This window comes from Styela clava, chromosome 13, assembly GCF_964204865.1.
Source record: "Styela clava chromosome 13, kaStyClav1.hap1.2, whole genome shotgun sequence".
Classification (NCBI taxonomy): Eukaryota; Metazoa; Chordata; class Ascidiacea; order Stolidobranchia; family Styelidae; genus Styela; species Styela clava.
This window is the reverse complement of record NC_135262.1, coordinates 8,262,051-8,267,664: the sequence shown is the minus strand read 5'-3', so window position 1 is coordinate 8,267,664 and position 5,614 is coordinate 8,262,051. Positions and strand designations below refer to the sequence as shown.

At 33.9% G+C, this 5,614-nt stretch overlaps 1 pseudogene; it reads right to left on the bottom strand.

Moving 5' to 3' along the window:
• Positions 1-3,468: 3,468 nt before the first annotated feature.
• Positions 3,469-4,527, bottom strand: LOC120333117 (guanine nucleotide-binding protein G(i) subunit alpha pseudogene; annotated as a pseudogene).
• Positions 4,528-5,614: the final 1,087 nt, after the last annotated feature.

Sequence of the window (5,614 nt, the reverse complement as noted above, 5' to 3'; positions counted from 1 at the left end):
TACAGCGTGTGGCCTTATTAACAGAAGAAGTTAGGAAATTGTTGTACAAGTTTGTTTGTGAACTCGACTATATTTACGGTTATGAAGAAAAAAGTATAAAAAGGACAAATACGAATCAGGGTGAAATTGGGTTGAAAACCTACCTGGCTAGGATCCTTAACACTAGTTTACTTAAAGCAAAGTCAGAGTTGATATGATAACTATAACGGAAAAGTACCGGTAGCAGAAGCTCAAGTGTCATGGGTCGATTTGAGTGTCAAATATAAATTTCCTTTAGACACTTTCACGTGGTTGCATCCGTTATTAAACTTTCTCTACGACGTAGTGAGGTGATAACGTAGCAATGTGAATATTCAGGATAATTGAATCAAAAAGAGAATCTGAGCAGATTCCTGTAGCAATATTTCGTAGCGGATTTGTGATTTGGTCAAATCCTTATTTAATGAACAATATCGATTTTCGACTCCGGTGTTGGGAAATCTGAAAAGAAGTCTCCGAGCTCCGGCTTCAATACTAGCAATATCAGACTCCTGTTCTACAGGCGTGATCGGTCCCGACATCGCGTATAAAAGTTTCAGCACGTGGTGGCGATACAGAGCAAATACGACTAGATCCAATGCCGTCAAGTTAGCAGTAATCGGCAATTCATTTTAATAGAAAAGCCACTCTATAAAACAATTTTGAAATGAGTTGATACTGATAACCTAACCATTATTCTCAATGCTATATATTACTTATTTCTCAAATTTCCACTTGAAGAGTGATGACCAAGGGCATAGGAATTGCAACTTTCCTGATGAAAAGTAACATTCAACGGAGGAAAAATAGTTCCAATTTAGCGCGAGTATATATATATTGTGCTTTCTGTTCGGCAAATTCGTAATGCAATATCACAATCTTTTAAATATCTGTAAAACATGAGGGTTATGCTCAATATATATATATATACAACTGTCGCGCTTCGGTACGGGTAAGGCAAGGTCTAAGAGCACTGAGTTTTTTGAAAAGATTGACGGACAAGCAGGCAACATGAAGGCGGTCGACCAATACAGAATAAAAAGTTTTCATTTTTTAATGCCACTGATACAACAAAGTTTGTGGTGAAATATTCGGTCACACTTTTAAATAAAAATATTAGCCTTCTAGTCTATCAACCTCTTCCACCTTGAAGTAATAAAAATCTGAAATCTGATTCATTGTCTGGGAAGAAAAGCGATCAGCATCAATCACTACAACAACAAGAGTCCAGCAAAACCATCAATGGGTCGACTTCGTTTCCAATAAGCAAAGCGAAGCAACGTTAGGTCCGGGTTGAAGTTAGCCATATAAGAAAAATATTTGTATATTAGGAACTTCTATAGAGCGGATGATATAACAATATTTATACTTCAGTTTCACAAGCGCTGTTTTCTAAAACTTTTCGCAAAGACAACATTCCAGGAAAGTGATTTAACGGTAGAGAAGACCTTCGATTATACGTTTGATGGCAAAAGTTTCATTTTGATGTAAATCGGTAACAAACTGAATTTTGTCCGCACATTTTTAAAGCATCAATTACAGTATGTTGAATATACAACACTTAGAATTAGAATAATGATTTGCAACTCATATTTAGGTTTTACCCAAATTGCATGATTGAAATATCAAAAAACTTACGTTATTATAAAGATTCTTAAAAGTAGGCATTCACTGTTTCTATTTTACGTTAATAACCCTAATTGCAAGAATTCGTTGGAGACTTTAAATGAAGAAAATGCTTATTCTCAGTACACGTCTCTCAGAGGGTAAAGAAAGAGTACTCATATTCAGATAACTTATTCCAATAACAAGATGAAAAGTTTGTACATTCAAATTATATTTGCTTTATGAAATGAGAATAAAAGACAATGAAATATAAATAAACCAGAAAATGAAATTCAAGAAATTAAATTATTGACATTAAATGTGAAAAACATGATAAGAAAAAATATACCAAGAAATTACAGAAATATTGAAACAGCTTCTTTTGTTCACCAAATGACAAAATACACTATGTTAACTTTCTTTATTAAATTAATAATCATAAATATATTATAAATACGAGCATTTGCATTGCAGTTGCAAAAGCAGAACGTACACTTCAATACTTTTCTATCCCTGAGAAATTCACGAATAAAATAAGAAGTTTGTGCAAAATTAAAATGCAAGACAGCCGTCACGCTTGGTGGATTAAGAACAGTGTTCCCACAAATAAAAAATAATACAGAGAAATTTTGAATGAAATATCTATCTCAACATTTGGGAATAAATAAAACTAATAGTCTTCTAGCGACCATCTTTAAAAACTTCAAAGAAAATAGTTCAATAATTAAAAGGAACAGTGTTTTTTCCATACCAACAAATACATGAACGAGAACATGATAAAGAATTTTAACAACAATATATTATTAAACCGATTTATAGGTACATTTCGTGCCCAAAAGCGAAAAGTGTATTTTTATGGTTTAGGGCAAGGATGGGTAAAGTGGATAAGCATTTTGTGAAGCCCCCTGCTCTTGGAGAAAATTGTGAAACACTCTTACTGGGCTATATACAAAATTTAAGTTAATCTAAAATATCTAACTATGCACTGTAAAATTAATTTTGAGTTTTTTTTGAATCCCTCGTTCAAAATGCCATTACATACGATACTGTTATGTTGAATGTGAATAGTAACTGTGACGTCACAGTTAATTTTCTCAATTAAAAGTTGGCGACATTGTGGCTGGTTGTTCTAAGACCCTAAATGAGCATAGATAAGCAAGAGACCTAATCAAGCACAAATAAATTTGTCTCAGTTCATGTTTTTACTTAATATTGAATATTTTTTTGAAAATCTCTGATTCGGAATGTTTTACATGTTAAATTTCAACCAAAAGTAAGTATATGATACGGACTTTCAAAAGCATTAAGTACTTTTATCAATTGGGCCCTCCGCAAATAAGATTTTTCCCACCGTTCAAGGTTAATACTGAAATTATATGCGAATCTGTAAGTAAAAGTTGATTCATTTCTATCAAGGGTTCGGATCTTGTAGTGGAGTCGACGTTTAGCATGATCGTATTTTATGCCAATTTGTATAATATGGTGAAGTCGAAGTCATACATAGTTCAATACATAAAATGTGGATGATCGAAAAGCTTAACGAATTGATTGGATGGCTTAACGAATCATTCTCAGCTGACGATAAAACACGGCTTGTATGATTTAAGAATTTGCTATGGAATTCTACTTCAGGTACTGAACGTATACAAGTATACTACACTCTTTTTATCCTTCACGAAAGTAACTAAATGATATTCATTCAAATGGTTATTGATTTTCTTAAATATTTTCCACTTGAAAAATTACAGGGATTCATTGGACGACCTAATTTACAGGTTAAAAAGTTTTTAAAGTACAAAAAATATTGCATATTTAAATGAGACTATTTGAATTTCCCAATAAAAATTATTTTAAAAAATTGCCAGATGGTGATTTTTCAGTCATAAGTCTATGTAGTTCGTCTAGTATAGCACGAAAATCGTCTGTATCCGTAGCACATGTGAAGAAAGTGTGTATTTCTCGTTTTTCTTTGTTTACGATAACATCTTCAAACATGTTTTTGATGTACAGTGAAACTGTTTCGTAGGCGTTCTCTCCTTTGAATTCATCAAAATGTTGTCCAAATGCACATCTCCTTACTTTTTCATTCAGAACATCTTTCTTGTTCAACAAAAGAACAAACTTGCTTTCCTTGAGAATAGTATTATTGCAGATAGATTGAAAAAGTTTCAAGCTTTCTGTCATACAATTCGTTTCTTCATTTTCTAATAATACTTGATTATAATCAGACATTGATACACAAAATAGTACGATATCCACTTCGTCAAAAGTATGAATCCACTTCTTTCTTTCCGTGCGTCTTCCCGACGTTTCCACGAATGTAAAATCTAACTCTTCGTACGAGCAATCATATGTGAAAATACCAGTAGATTTTATATTAACATGTAAAATATCTTCAAGAGTCGGTACATATGCCGGGTCTGTTATTCTGTCAATTTCCTTCGAAAAATATGTGAAAAATTCTTCTTCTTGAAAATTGTCTAACATTTCAAAGCATGATTTCAATCCAGAATCACAAACCAAGTTTTTCATTGCCGTACCCAATTCCGGAGAAAGTTCTGATATCTCGACATAATTCTCGTGTAAAACAATCTGAGCATCTGATAGTCTCTCATTGCTCTCAAATGCTATTTTCAAAGCACTCATAGCCGGTAATAAAGTTTTTATAGATCTTAACATTCCATTGTATATAGTACTTTTGTAGTCGTTCCTTTCTTTTTCTGAGAAACTGTCCTGAGCCAAAATTCTCATTTGTTTTGCGATTGTAGTCTTTCCCGAACCTCCAGTACCAAGCAATATAATTTTTGGCTTGTGATCTGGTGTTTCTAGCATATCAAGTTTAGTAGTTATTAATTTTTTCGACTTGCTTCGTCGTTTTTTAATCTTAGTTTGCTTCCCTCCCATCTTCTACCGTCTCAAGTCTCGATTTAAATGCGGTATATGAATCGACTTTGTATACGGACTGGTTCAGCAATTATACTTCTGTTTCTAAAACTTGAGTCAACTTGTATTTGTCTGGGAGATGTCCCGAAACAGAGCTGAAGTCGTGCAATATGTAACGCTCATTTAAGCGGTTTCCAGCGAAATGACGTATGTGTGTGAATAATATTATAAGCCCGATGCGAGCAGGAAGTGGCATTGTTGGACCTTTGTATAAAGCCCTGCATTTCTAAAGCATTTCTACCACTTGCTTGCCTCGCGTTTTTTATGGAACTTTCAGTTTCGATAGTGCATTTGTATTCTTCGTAGATCAATTTCATACCCCTATAGCTAGCCAGTCGATTCTATGCCCTTAGCGCCATTTAATTTGTAATTATCGGTGATAACCGGAATGATTGATGAGTTCGCCGTGTGTTGGTGCAAGATGATGTATAAAGCACCGCATTTCAATATTGTGTTACCTTATACTATAGTACTTTAGTCGACTTCATTTGATCTATTCAAAATAAAAGCGTAGGCCGGTGCCTATGCAGGAAGTTTTGTATTACCGTGTCAGCGTTTTTCAGGAGATCAATCGAATTGATTCATGAATATTGAGAATGGCTGTGCTTGTAGGACAAAACTTAAAAGACTATTGTGTTAGCCCTGTGTCAAGTAGGCAGATAAACTGAAATTTACCAAATAAATCTATTAACATCCCAGCATGATACAAATGCTGAGATTAAACTGTGTGGAATTTTATCTAATTTCGTAATCTTAAATTCAAAAATTCCTAATTTTATGTTTGGAATGTAAATTGTTATTGTAGTAACCTCCGGCACAAAATGTTCCTTTGGCACCCCAGCAAAATTATAAAAATAACGACCACAGACTAGATCAGACGATGGTCAATTTCCATGATATAATTAGGGCTTGTCGTTGCAGTCAAGCAATAATTAAATAATATGTCATAACGTCATATTATACGCGGAAAGGTAGGTGGCACAAATAAACAGATTTAATGCTCAGGGCTCCGAAGCACGTTTAAGCGTATCAAGGGGTGTTTCGCAAG